This window comes from Mus musculus, chromosome 6 (assembly GCF_000001635.26).
Source record: "Mus musculus strain C57BL/6J chromosome 6, GRCm38.p6 C57BL/6J".
NCBI classification, from domain to species: domain Eukaryota; kingdom Metazoa; phylum Chordata; class Mammalia; order Rodentia; family Muridae; genus Mus; species Mus musculus.
In genome coordinates this window covers 136,513,538-136,527,183 of record NC_000072.6, presented here as the reverse complement: position 1 = coordinate 136,527,183, position 13,646 = coordinate 136,513,538, and the positions used below count along the sequence as shown (strand labels likewise).

Here is a 13,646-nt window from a genome sequence, read left to right as displayed (position 1 = left end):
ATGTGCCACCTGGGAAACAAGGGTCCTACAAGAAAAAGAAACCTCCAAAATATTGAACAAAAGTTAAAGTTAAATAGAAAAGAGGCCAGAGAGACTTGTTATGACATAAAGGAGTCATTACTCTCACAAATTAACATCTGTATCAAGGAACTAGGTCAGGATTTTCATATTAATATTCATACAAAACAGACAACTTTGTTAAAGCACTTATTCAAAAAGACTTTATAGATAATAAGCTAAATTATCAGAAACATTTTAAGATTAATTCTGTAGAAATACTGTTCAAAATGTTTACACTGAGTAAGGGGTCTCAGTCTCTCTCTCTCTCTCTCTCTCTCTCTCTCTCTCTCTCTCTCTCCATTTGGGGTAGGAAGCAGAAGCTAGCCCATGCTACAGGTTCTGTGTGAAGGTCAGAGGGCAATCTGTAGGAGCCAATTCTTTCCTTCCACTTTGTGGGTCCCAGGAATTGAACTCATGTGATAAAAGTTTGGTGGCAGTCAGCTTTATCTACTGGGGTACTTCACAGATCATCTCTTACTTTTATAAGTCAGATTATATGTTTTCAGTAAGATGCTTTGTGGTAGCATACTAGTGAACAATTATCTTCAATGATAATATACTTCCTGGACCAGCAAATAGAATTATTAATGGAAAAAAAGCTGATTTTTTTTTCATTATGAAGAGATTCACTGTGACCATAATAATGATGTGGCTTGTTTAAGTTTTTAGTTGGTTCTAAAACCAGATTCTCACACACACAAAAATTATAATTAACCTTTCTAAATGTATAAATTCCTTATGCATTTATTATCAAACCATTTTTTTCCTAAATTACTTTTCAAAACATTTAAATTCTATTAGTATAATCAAGACTATTGTCAAGCTGAAGAGATGGCTCATCAGTTAAGAGCACTGACTGCTCTTCCAGAGGTCCTGGGTTCAATTTCCAGCAGCCACATGGTGGCACATAACCAACTGTAATGGGATCTGATGCTCTCTACTGGTGTGTCTGGAGAGCAATGGTGTGCTTATATACATTAAATAAATAAATAAAAATCTGAAAAAAAATTAAGACTATTGTCCACAAGGATTTTTAAAATTGTATTCTGCATGTTCATCGTGTGTGAGGGGTATATTCCACAGCACACATGTGTAGGTCAAATAACAATTGGAGTCAATTAACTCCTTCCAACTTTAAGTGAATTCTAGGGATAGAACCTAGGTTACTAATCTTATATATAGCACATGCCTTAAACTGCTAAGGCTTTATAAAGATCCGATGGGGGAGGGAGTGGAGAGTGAGAGTTTGCACATGCATGTATGCATGCACGCATGTGAGTGCAGGAGGCCACCACACACCCTAAAGCTAGAGCTACAAGCGACTGTAAAGCACCTGCTGTAGATGTTAATAATCAAACCAGTGAGCCAGCTCTCTAGCCCTATTATTGCACCACACAGATGTTAAATCTATTTTCACGGAAAGGAAGGATAGCAATAGGGTTCAGTATTAGAGTACTTGCCTAGCATATATGAGGTCTTAGGTTTAAAACCCAATACTGCAAAAATAATTAACATAAAAACCAAACAAAGAAAAACTGTAGAGACACCAGGTGGTTGCCAAGATCCTAACACAAATTACAACAGCTCCTCACGGTGTTCTAACTTGTTTAGAAATATTTTCTGCCTTTGTTCTTTTTGTCTTTCATTTACTTGATTCATCTTTGAATATTTTATGAGTCTCCCGTTATCACAACTATACTTGAAATGTATCTGCTACTTCTACCTCCACAGTGCTATGGTTACAGGTGTTCAAGATTATGCCAAGTTGTATGCAGTGCTGGGAATCAAATCCAAGATTCCATGCACATTAAGCAAGCATTCGGCCAACTCAGCTACACCCCTCGCCACATTTTCAACTTTTAAATCACTTAAATCTGATAGGGAAGGAGAAAATGATACAAGCATAAGACACAAATCATTACTTGTGTCATTGCATCGTATTTTCCAGAGTTGGCTTGAGGATCTAAGGTGAACACAAGCAAAGAGGACAAGGCATGAGGACGATGACCTTGTTGTAGCCAGACTGAGCAATAGACCATGACCCTGTCTCAAAGCCTGTCCTTTAATCAGCCTTCCCGAGGCAGAGAAAATGGCTCTCTGTGACCTTGAAGCCAGCCTGAAGTACATATTAAGCTCCAGGCCAGCCAGGGTTACCAAACTGTCTCAAAAACAAGACAGCAGCAACAAAAACACAAGAAAAGACAAAACTGGAGGTTGGGGTGCGGCTCAATTGGCAGAGTGCTTGCCTATCAATCTCCAGACAGGAAGGTACATGCCTGTAATACCAGCACTCAGGAGGTGGGAGGGGAAGGGGGCGGGGACAGAGGAAAGAAAGGGAGAGGGGAGGAGGAAAAAACAGAAAAGAAAGAAAACAAACGAGGGAAGGAAAAAGAAATGAAATGACAAATTCTTGTCTCTAGCCCTTAAAGTGTGACTCCCCTGTACTCTGCCAAGATGCCAACCTTCATGTCTTGCTCCTCATCAAAGTCCTTCTCTACGGGCACTTCTGTGCCAAGTAAGGAATCAAATGCTCTATGTACTACACTAGAAGCTGAAAAGATCTCGACCAAGGTCAAAGCTAACATAAAAAAAAAAGCAAAATAATTAAGTTTACAGGCATGATAAAATGCCAGGGTCTTAACACTTGGTATCGATTTCCTAGGTTCATTTTCACAAAGCCAGCAAGATTTTCCTATTTGAGTTCTCTTTATTTCTTTTCTTTTTTTCATGCCTCTACAAGTTCAATAAGTATTTGGGCAATAACCAGACTCCTTTCAATATAAAAATGATTAAAAAGTTTAATTATGTCATTAGTAATTATTAGTAATAGGAGCTGGGTGTGGTGGCACACTACCTTTGAACCCAGCACTTGGGAGGCAAAGGCAGGAGGATCTTTGTGAGTTTAAGGCCAGCCAAAAAAAACAAAACAAAACAAAACAAAACAAAAAAATTAATATGTTACTACAATCAACATTAAAAAATTGAATGAAATAACAAATGTATATAGAAAGTAGGAAAAGTATATCAATTTAATGTTCCCAAATAAAATTATTTTTGTATTTATTATGCAATAAATTTGGTCCCATCCTGGCCAAACATTGAGTAAATAACTTTTCAAAATTCCACCAATCAAAATAATAATGGCCAGGCAGTGGTGGCCTTTTATCCCAGCACTTGGGAGGCAGAGGCAGGTGGATTTCTGAGTTCGAGGCCAGCCTGGTCTACAAAGTGAGTTCCAGGACAGCCAGGGCTATACAGAGAAACCCTGTCTCGAAAAAAAACAAATAATAATAATAATAATAATAATAATAATGGCTTCAAATACTGTAAAATACTTTCTTTTGAAACCTACTTTTCCAGCTTCTAACTGGCTTACTTTTTTAATCAACATGTTCAAAAAAAAATTTAGCCTTATGCTCTCTCATAATTTATCCCTCTTACTATCAATACTCAGAAAACAGGAAAATGGCAACTTATTGAATGATCATAGGAACTGTGAGTTTTCCCAACATTTCCTAAAAACAGTACATTTTAGGAGTCTAGAAGAAGTGCACGTTTTGTTTGTACGCTCTTTACGACACGTTAAGTATATGAGTTAAAAATTCCTCAAATTTAAATTTACTGTATATAATTCTAAACAAAGACTACTGTTTTAAGCAAAAGAATCTCATGTTCATCTGCAAAACCACACGTTAGCTAACACAACTGTGAGACCAAGTCATGGGTATTTTAATTAAACAGTACATAGCAGCATTGTAAAACTCTTACCTACTATTTAATGTAGTGTATGGCCCTACAACACTGTGCAACTCTGAGGACCTTTGCTCCACCCCTGGCCTACATCAAAGGCTGATGATGGTAGTGGTCGCACTTGTCCTCTCTGTACTGGGGGTTGCTTGATCCCCAGGGTTTACTGGCCAGTCAGTCAGTCCAACTGCTCAGCTCCATGCTAATGAGACCCTCTCTGCAAAAAGATGCATTCCTGTATCTGTAAAGACACACACATAATTTATCGATTTTGAAAGTCAATTAAAAGATACTTAGGCTGGCAGTGGTAGTGTATACCTTTAATCTCAGTTTTAGGGACGGCAAAGGCAGAGGGATATCTCTAAATTCAAGGTCAGTCCCAGAACACCCAACACTGTTAGACAGAAACACTGTCTTGAAAAACAAAGCAGAGCTAGAGAAATGGAAGGCCCGGAGTTCAAAGCCCAGAAGCAGCCATGACAGCGTAAGTGTCTGTCATCCAAGAGCTCTCTCAGAAAGACACAACACCCAGAAGCTCCTAGCTCACGTAGGCAGGGAATAAAAGCAAAGTAACTAAGGCATCCTGGCACAAACCAAGTCAGAAACAAGGACAGTCACCTGAGCATCTACTCTAAAGTCCATACAGAAGCCAAGGAAGAGCACACACATACATAAGCAGACACAAGTGCATGCGCACACATCATACACACAAGATTACTTTTAAATAATCATGAAGTTCTAGAAGAAAATGAAGTGGAAAAATCTATCTCACCACAGGTAATACTTTGTCAACAGAGAAGCTCTGGAATAAATCATAAATTAAAAAGACAGTGCAGCCAGGTATGTTGGCACAGGCCTTTAATTCCAGGGGGAGATAGAGGCAGGTGAATTCCTGTAAATTCCAGGACAGTCTGGTCAACATAGTGAGTTCCAGGACAGGCAGGGCTACACCGGGAGACCCTTACTTGCTCCATTAAGTATGCCAGTTGGCACACCTGTTGCTGACAAGCAGAGAGGAGGAGCATTAGCAAACTGAACACACACACCTCAAACACTTCAGTTCACAGGAAAGAAATCGACTTCCCTAATTAAAGTTAGTGACTCCCCTTAACTGGTGGCAGTGTGAGAAATGCCCCTGGAAAAACAAAAACAAAGCAAACAAAATTAAAAACCTCTACACTGTTCTATTTTGCAAATTAATTGTTCTGGCAAAACCCTTAGAAACGCTTTTTTTTTTTTTGCATTTATTTATTTTTATTTTTTTCCAAGCCAGGTTTCTGTGTTGTGTGCCACTGCTGCTCCACATAGAAACACCAATTTTGAACAGCTATTTTTATGGATTATGATTGTGTTCACCATGTGTTTACCATAACAAAATTTCTACTAGGCAAATAAGCAACAAGCTAGCTTGACAATGCCAGTAACCAGCACTCAGGCTACTGAGGCAAAAACAGCCTAGGGCTAGGCCAGCCTGAGCTACATCTGAGAAGCTGGGGTGAGGAGGGGAGAACAAAGAGAAACAGAGCCACACACAGTCTGAGCAGGAGGCTTACAAAGTCAGAGTGCACTCATCCTGTACAAATAACCTTCAGATATTTAAAAACAAACATACTGGAGCCAGGCACTTAATCCCAGAAGAACCATATCCATCTGCTTCAGTGCAAGTTCTAGTATGGCCTGGGCTACATAGGGATACATTGTCTCAATAAAGGAATAAAGACATTGATTGATTTGAAAATATCTGATAATTAAGATTTTGATAATACATTATTATGCAGTTATTTAAAAAACATTTTAGAACACTAAAATGGGGAGCTAGTCAGACTAAGTTACAAGAGCATGCAGTGTGCTGGGGAATGCAGCTGGGCATGGTAGTGTGTGCTTAGCATGAGAGTGTGTGCTTAACATGACAGTGTGTGCTTAGCATGCCTGAGGCCCTGAGTTTGACCCACAGCACACACAACCAAAAAGGAAAATTGCAGGAAATTAATTAAAAATGAAATCAGGCAGTAATGGTACATGACTTTCATCCCAGCACTTGGGAGGCAGAGCAAAGGCAGGCAGGTCAAGGTCAGCCTGGTCTACAGAGTGAGTGCCAGGACAGCCAGGGTTGAGAAACCTTGTCTTGGAAAACATACACATGTAAGTGTGTGTGTGTGTGTGTGTGTGTGTGTGTGTGTGTGTGTGTGTGTACGTATTTATATGTATATATAGTGATAAATATTTATAGACTGATCTACCACAGCAAAAGTGAAGTTACAAACATCACCACAGTAGTTAAGGGCGATTAACACAATACTAAATCTTCATACTGTGGACGTGAAAATATTCCAACAGAGTACAAAATCAAGTAATTTTTAAAAAATAAAATTTTAATTTTATGACTTAAATCATTCCAGCCTGATTCTTTCTAAACTACATATCAGTGATTGTTCATACTTTGAGTAACATGTCTGTCTGTCTGTGTGTGTGTGTGTGTGTGTGTACATACATGCACAATGCTTCATTTAATTATAACCAAACTAAAATTTCAAACTTTTAGTACTTGTTTCTAAAATACTAAAGAATCAACCACTGACATTCAGACAATTCATTAATTTTAGTAAACTTAAAATTACATTTACCTTCTAAGAAATACAGCAAAACTGTCCCATCAATATTGAAATTGCATGTTATGTAATTTTCTAGTGCCTCTTATGATGCTCAATATTAACGCATGACACAATTACCCATGCATTCAAACAAAAATGTTAAGCTTAAATACATAAACTCAAATACTAGGAGTACAAAATGGGGTGAGGGGAAACCACCTCAGAAGCATCAAAGTCTCAAAAAGGCAGAACTGCCTTCATTCCTGGTACAAGACAGCAGAGGCTCAAGATTCCCATTACATCAACTTTAGACCTGCTAGCTACAGGAGGAGAAGACTTCCTTCCCCGTCCTTCCATTCCAGGGCATATGTCACAGCATTTAAAAAAAAAAAAAAAAAAAAAAAAAAAAAAAAAAAAACAGCCCAAAATGTTCCTTTCAATTATATCCTATTATTTCTAAGAGTATTTGTTTCGGGTAATAGAGATAGCCCAAACCAATCGACATTATAACAGCACTTAATTTGACAACAGACTGATTTAAACTTGGGTTACATAAGCAACCAAAAAAGCAACTATACATATGAATGACAGATGTTTATGAAAACACAAGTTTTTAGACTAGTAAGAAACAACGGGTAGAATAAGAAAATTATATTAAATTATACGTATACTGACCCAATGTGCTACATACAACTGACCTAATTGTGCTACATACAACTGAAATTTAGTGGCATCACAACTTTAATCAGTAGCACACCCATAGTTATTTTAAGAAACTAAAACCAGGACATATACACCTAAAACATATTTAAAGTGTACATTATACACATATACTACAGTGCACATATTTTTTTCAAAAACTCAAAATGTTTAATTGATTCCCTTAAATAAGGACCTCAATAGAACTTGTAATATTTGTAAAATTCTTCATCAAAAAATGATATAATAGCTTATACGTCATCCCAAAATAATGAGAAATCGTGTTCACTAATTTTCTTTAACATTTCTCTAACTGAAGAAACAGTAAAACTAAAAACATGAAAGACTCAAGTGTTTGGATTAAAACTTCATTGACTTTGGATGAAATGTTCCTTTTTAAAAAAAAAAATAATAAAGATGTAATACCTGAGAAAATTGAGATTTCAACTTAACTTGTACATCCTTTTCTTGTCCTCTCAAACAAATCAAAAATAAAAGTTTCTATTTTGTAAACATTGCACATCCAAAAGCGAACCGGTAAAAACAGGGTTAAAAATGTATTTACAAAAGTGCAGCTGAAGTAAATGCACTTCCCCCGAGAGCACCACTAGGTGCCGATCTTATCTCCCTAAATGGAACGCGAATCCAGAAATACCTAACTAAACGCGAAATTATAATCGAGAACCACAAGAGGCAATTTGTACCAAAATATCAAGTCTGCACCGGTGAAACCGTGAGAGAAATAAAGGATTTTAAGGTGCGGGTAGGTGTAAGACACGAGAGAAACGTTTTCCTCGGAAAATGTGAAAAGAAGAAGCACGAGACGAAACCCCCTCGAGAATGAGAAAATTAAATCTAGAACCCAAATGGCGTCCAACAAGAACATTAGCTCTTGAAAATGAATATTGCGCCTGCGCAGCCACCGCCCGGCCAGCTGCTCAACTGCAGCTAGAGCCCGACCCCACGCGATCACGTGCTCCCATGCAGCGCCCGCCCGCAGCTTCGCAACCGCGCAGGCGCACACTCAACTCCCGCAGCCGCCATAATGCGGTCTTGACTCTTCCGAAATACAATAGTCATTTCTCCGACAGTGGTTAGAACAGCCCCTGGCACTCGCGTATACCTTCGGGGGCGGGAGGTGAGAGCCTGGGACCCGAGTTCCTTCCTACGCAGCCGTCCCGTGCAGCCGTCCCGGACGCTGCCGTCTCAGCCGTGCGCTCCACTCGCCGCCACCGCAGATTCAAAAACAAACCCGCTTCTCCCCAGCACGCGCCGGGGCCGTTATGCAAATAGATGGGGGCGGAGCTTCGTGGGCACACTATGTACTCCACCCACTGAGCGATCGGCCAATGAACGTGCGCGATGCCTATTCTCCATGCAAATCTCCTGGTTTTTTATTTGAATGAGGGATTTTTGGCCACGCCTCCTGCCTTGAAATTGTAGCCCGTCTGCGGTGGTGGCGCTGCCGTCTTTTCGATCGCATCCGGAGGTGATTTTTTTTTTTTCCGGTTGGCTCTTTTCTTTTTTATCCTGGAGGTGATTGGGGTTTTTTTTGTTTTTTTTTTAATTTTTTTATTTTTTTTTTTGCATGGAGATTCCTCAGTGGCCACCCCTCCATGAGACTTGAGAAAAAAAAAAGTAGGTGTTTAAAAAGCGAAAAGATTTTTCCATAAGTCTAGAGAACCTAGAGTACGGTAATTTATTCGAAAAAAAAATTTTTTTTAATTTTTATCTTTTTGTTTTGTTTTGTTGATGAAGATTCGTGCAGTTTAACTCAGTCTAGCCATTGAACTTGCCACGTAGCCCACACTGGTCTGGAATTTGAAATCTATCGGCCTCAAACTCTGTCAAAGTGTTACAGGTATCACTTAAAGTTCACTAAGTTAATTGTGTTAATCATCAAGATGTGGAGATGAACATCTTTTGGGGGGATATCCTGTAAGAGAGCAAGCAGTACCAATCATGCCTTCACACCTCATAAATTCACGTGTCGCTTAAATAGAGACAGTAATCACTGTTCCGACAAATTGAGAGAAGCTAGAATGAAGAAAAGATTCTAAATATGTTTTGTAAATCAGTAAGAGCCAGAAAAATAATATTAGGTGGAATCCCTTAAACTTAATTTTCTCCCTTTAAGTATTTGTTCAATAGTAACTTAACCAATCAAAAAGTTAAGTAGCTGTCAGTGCTGAGGAAATCTACACTCCCATGGGCAGCTGTGGCTCAATTCCCAGAAGCACTCAGGGAGATGAGGCAGGTCTTGAGAGAACAAGGACAACCTGGGGCCACATGCTCCCAGATCATCTAGAGCTTGAGACTCTCTCTCCAAAGAAGCTCACAGCTTTCATTATTGTCCTGTACTTGACAATTCAACTAGGACATTAAACAGGCAAACCCAAGGAAATTGAAATTCAAGAAACAACTTCTGGGGTCATAAAATGTGATACAGTGTCCAGGCAAATCTAAGACTTGAAGGCCAGCCTGGTTTACAGATCTAGTTTCAGGATACCCAGGGCTATATAGAGAAACCCTGTTTCCAAAAAAGGGAAAAGGAAAAAGGTAAGTGTTTTTAATAGATGTATTTAAGATTCTAGATTGATTTTGAGTTGAAAGAGAGAATATCTAGAATAGACTTGACTTAATCTAACAAGAGGCCTTGAAAGGGGAAACACCCAGCTGAGTGTGGTGCCACCCACACTTGGGTGGCAGCAGTAAGTAAGCCTGTCTCTGTGAGGTTAAGCCAGCCTGGTCTACAGAGTGAGTTCTAAGACATCCTTGACTACACAGAGAAACCTTGACTCAAAAAAAATAAATAAATAAATAAAAGAAGGAAGGAAGGAAACAGAAGAGAAAGGAAAAGAAAGGTGGAAGAGGAAAGGAAGGAAAGAAAGAAGAAAAGGAAGAAAACATCAGCTCCATGTTCCTGCTCCAGCCCCAGAATTCCTGTGACAGACCTGGGCATGTTGATTAGAGGCAGATTGGTAGGACATTGTACTAAAGCCATGGAGTGTGGAGAACTCAGGGACCTGTTACGTAGAAACTAGAGAGACAAGAATGTTGAGAGCAGTGCAGACGACAGTGGCCCAGCTTGTGACGTTTCAGAGGGAAGCAAAGACTCTACCAGGCCATTTGTGTGAAGAATCTGTGGTTTAAAATGAGCTCGAGCTGAAGAACCAGCTGTGATAAACAAGAGACCAGAACTTTGTTCTTCCGGGACAGTGGCCGATGGACTGCCCCCACATCATTGAGGTGAAATCTTGTGGGAAGTGTTTCCTCAGGACCAACACACAAGAGATGTATGTCAGAGCTGGGCAAGGTTGTGCTGCCTCATGCTGTCACCCAGGTGAGCCTCCATGTCAGTCTTGGCGAATCAAACCTAAGTTCTCCAGAAGAGCAGCCAGTTCTGAACAACCAGGACAATGAGTGAACCATCTTTCCACCCACATGTGCCTACTCCTGCCTAGTGATGGATCATCTGAGACCATATCATGTGCACTAGCCTACCCTCTAGAACATCAAAATTCATGGTTTCCACAAGATCAGATGCCACTGGTAGAGCCCAAGCAGGTGCAAGCATCCCTGGCCCTGTAGATGCAGGCCAGCTGCAGGGGTGAAGGTCCCTCTAAGGCTGACTTTTGTGGGCCTCAGTGGTTCTCTGAGTGCAGGAGTGCCAGTGATGGTCCAGATGAGTGCAAAGAGAGGGAGGAAAACAAAACAACCTTATCAAAAACTCAACAGCCTCAGCACCTTGAACTGCTTGCATCTGAACATAAAGAGCATACGCAAGGGTCTACAGAAGTCAAAAGACAAGTCCCCTGGTCTGAATATAGATTTCTGGTCTGCAGGAAGCCCCCGGGGCTCTTCGTTCTTCCTCTGGGCTTCTGCAGGACAGTGGGCTACAGGGCCAGCCTTGGCTGTTTTCTGGTTGTTTGTATAAAGAGGAAGTGAACAACCAAAAAGACATTTGTAGGGGATTTGTAAATTTCCATGGGTTTTTCTCTTTGTGTGTGTGGAGGAGTGATATTTAAAGATTTAAATAATAAATGTATGTGCTGAGCCCAGAGCATGTACAAAGCCTTTAAGACTGAATAAAAGGGACTTATTTTTTTAAGTTTTTAAATTGTTTTGTTATGACCAATTTTGTGAAGGCTTCCCCTACACTTTCTTATTTCTGGTTTTAGTTTCAAGGCTTGTGTTTGTTTATGTCCTTAATCCATTTCAAGGTATTTTTCTTTAATTTTCTACCACTGAGCCACATGCCCAGCCCTTTCTTACTTTTTTATTATTTTTGTCAATTGGATCTTTGTTTTTTCTTTTTTAATTTTTGCAACAAATCCTACAATGTTCTACAGGCTGCCTTAAAGTCAGTGAGGCCCAGGCAAGCCTTGAACTTGAAATCCTCAGCCTTCCAGATCTCTGGGATTGCAAACGTGGACCAGCAGTCCTGATGAGTTGAAATTTTTATACATAGAGTCAGGAGTCTGAACTGTATCATTCTGCATGTAGATCCCAGTTTTCTATGGCTTGTGATAGAAAACAAAACAAACAAAAAATATTTTTGCCACTTTACCAAGTGAGCCGCCATTTTATTACTGACAATGTCACTGTTCTTTCACATTTAGGAAGATCAGAGAACTAAATTTAAAGTCTCATCAGGACCCTGGACCCACTTCTGGAACCAATGATGGTATCCACTAAGGATTTGGTAAGATGATTGGACACTCTCATGAGTTCTGGGGTTAAGTTTACTTAAGCCCCCTATACCTACCTGCCTCTGGAACTGATGAAACGTAATCCACTCCAGTTAGCTAGACTAAAAGGGAAAGAGTCACCAGCTAATTACGCAGAAACATGAGGTCCAGTCCTCGCTTAAGTGGAATGGCAAAAGGGGTGTATTGCTTCTGTTGTCTCTCCTCCTTGTGAATAGTCACACTTCTGTTGGTTGCTTGCTCGTGGTTATGGTTACTCAAACAGATTTGGCAGCTAAGAGAGCTAAAGGTGAAATGAAGGAGACAGCATGACCCAGAAAGTGCCAATCTCCCTGTTACCACATCTGAGAAAGAGAACTGCTAGGGCTTTGCTTCTGCCTCCCTGGTTTCATCAGATCCTCTTCTGGACACTCTAGCACTGAAAACTATAGGAAGCCAAAATATGAATTCGTAACTCTAGATTAAATAAGTTGAACAAGATCTAACCACAAGTACTTACACCTGACTTGATTTCACTGCCCAGACATCGGGCCTTAACTCATGAAAAGGGCCAATCAATCATGATCATACTGCCTCATTCTTTAAAGATAGTCACAGCCCTTCACTTTGCTCTTCTCCGAATCCCCAAGAGATGCTCTGTTTCAGGTTACTGTGTGTGTGCCTGGAGAAATCAGCAGCAGAAACTCACTGTGCTTGCAAGGACTTCATAGTGGCTGTGGTGGTTGGGATGAGCATGACCGCTCCCCCACCCCCCCAGGCTCATGTTTGAATATTGGTCCCCACTTGGTGGAACTATTTAGGAAGGACTGGGAGGTATAGCCTTGTTGGAAGATGTGTATCATACGGGCTGGATTTTGAGGCTTTAACACCCTCCAGCCATCATCTCTAATGAACTCACTGCTTGCTCTTTTGAGCTGGAATGTAAGCTCTCGGCTGCTGCTCCAGCACAGTGCCTACTTGTCCACCGCCGTGTTCCCTACCTAGGATGGTAGTGGACGCCGATCCCTCTGAAACCATGATCCCAGGTAAATACTGCTTTTATTAATTGCCTTGGCCATGGTGTTTTATCACAGCAATTTAAAAGTACCTAAGACAGCTGCTATAGTGGTTTTAATGGAAATGGCCCCTTAAGCTCATAGGGAATGGCACTATTAGGAGGTATTGCCTTATTGAATTAAATACAGGGTTTTTAGAAGAATTGTGTCACTGGAGGTAAGCTTTGCGGTTTCAAATAATCACGCCGAGCTCAAAGTCCCTCTCTTCCTGCTACCTGCTGATCTAGATGCAGAACTCTCAGTTCCTTCCCCAGCACTATGTCTGACTACATGCCACCATGCTTCCTGCCATGACAAAAATGGACTACACATCAGAACTGTAAGCCAACCCAAATTGAATGTTTTCCTTTGAAAGAGTTGCTTTGGTCATGGTGTCTATCCACAGCAATAGAAACTAAGACGGTGGCCAAGACTTTTTTTTTAATGGAGTAAGACGTAAGTAGAAGGAAGCACTTGAGGAAGTATATTAGTTATTTTCTGTTGTGTGATGAAATAGCATAACTGGAAGTATTGTTTTGTTTTGTTTTGTTTTGTTTTGTTTTGTTTTGTTTTGTTTTGTTTTTTCGAGACAGGGTTTCTCTGTATAGCCCTGGCTGTCCTGGAATTCATTTTGTAGACCAGGCTGGTCTTGAACTCAGAAATCTGCCTGCCTCTGCCTCCCAAGTGCTGGGATTAAAGGCATGCATCACCATCTTAAGGAAGAGTTTATTTTGGCTTGCAGTTCCAGCAGTCTAGCTGTTCATAGTCACACAGGAGGAAGGAGTAAAATGGTGAAAGACTACATC

General features: G+C 40.3%; 1 protein-coding gene and 1 long non-coding RNA gene across 10 annotated transcripts in view; one reads left to right on the top strand and one right to left on the bottom strand.

Moving 5' to 3' along the window:
* The window catches only part of Atf7ip (activating transcription factor 7 interacting protein), a 92,062-nt gene extending 83,667 nt beyond the window's left edge, over nt 1–8,395 (bottom strand). The window contains exon 1 of one of the 3 annotated variants that reach the window (XM_006506391.4): nt 8,221–8,395. The gene's annotated coding sequence lies outside the window, so the exon portion shown is untranslated. Of the gene's footprint in view, nt 1–3,828 lie in introns of all 3 variants that reach the window. The other 2 variants (XM_017321681.2, NM_019426.2) reach the window with 2 other exon arrangements.
* Nucleotides 8,396–8,430: 35 nt separating this feature from the next.
* Gm44140 overlaps nt 8,431–13,646 on the top strand; it is a 30,645-nt gene continuing 25,429 nt past the window's right edge. For 2 of the 7 annotated variants that reach the window (XR_001785390.2, XR_001785393.2), the window contains exons 1-4: nt 8,431–8,586; nt 8,692–8,735; nt 8,856–8,958; nt 11,720–11,802. This is a non-coding gene — a long non-coding RNA (predicted gene, 44140). Of the gene's footprint in view, nt 8,587–8,691; nt 8,736–8,855; nt 8,959–10,004; nt 10,441–11,719; nt 11,803–13,088; nt 13,119–13,646 lie in introns of those variants that run through there. The other 5 variants (XR_001785396.2, XR_001785391.2, XR_001785394.2 and 2 more) reach the window with 5 other exon arrangements.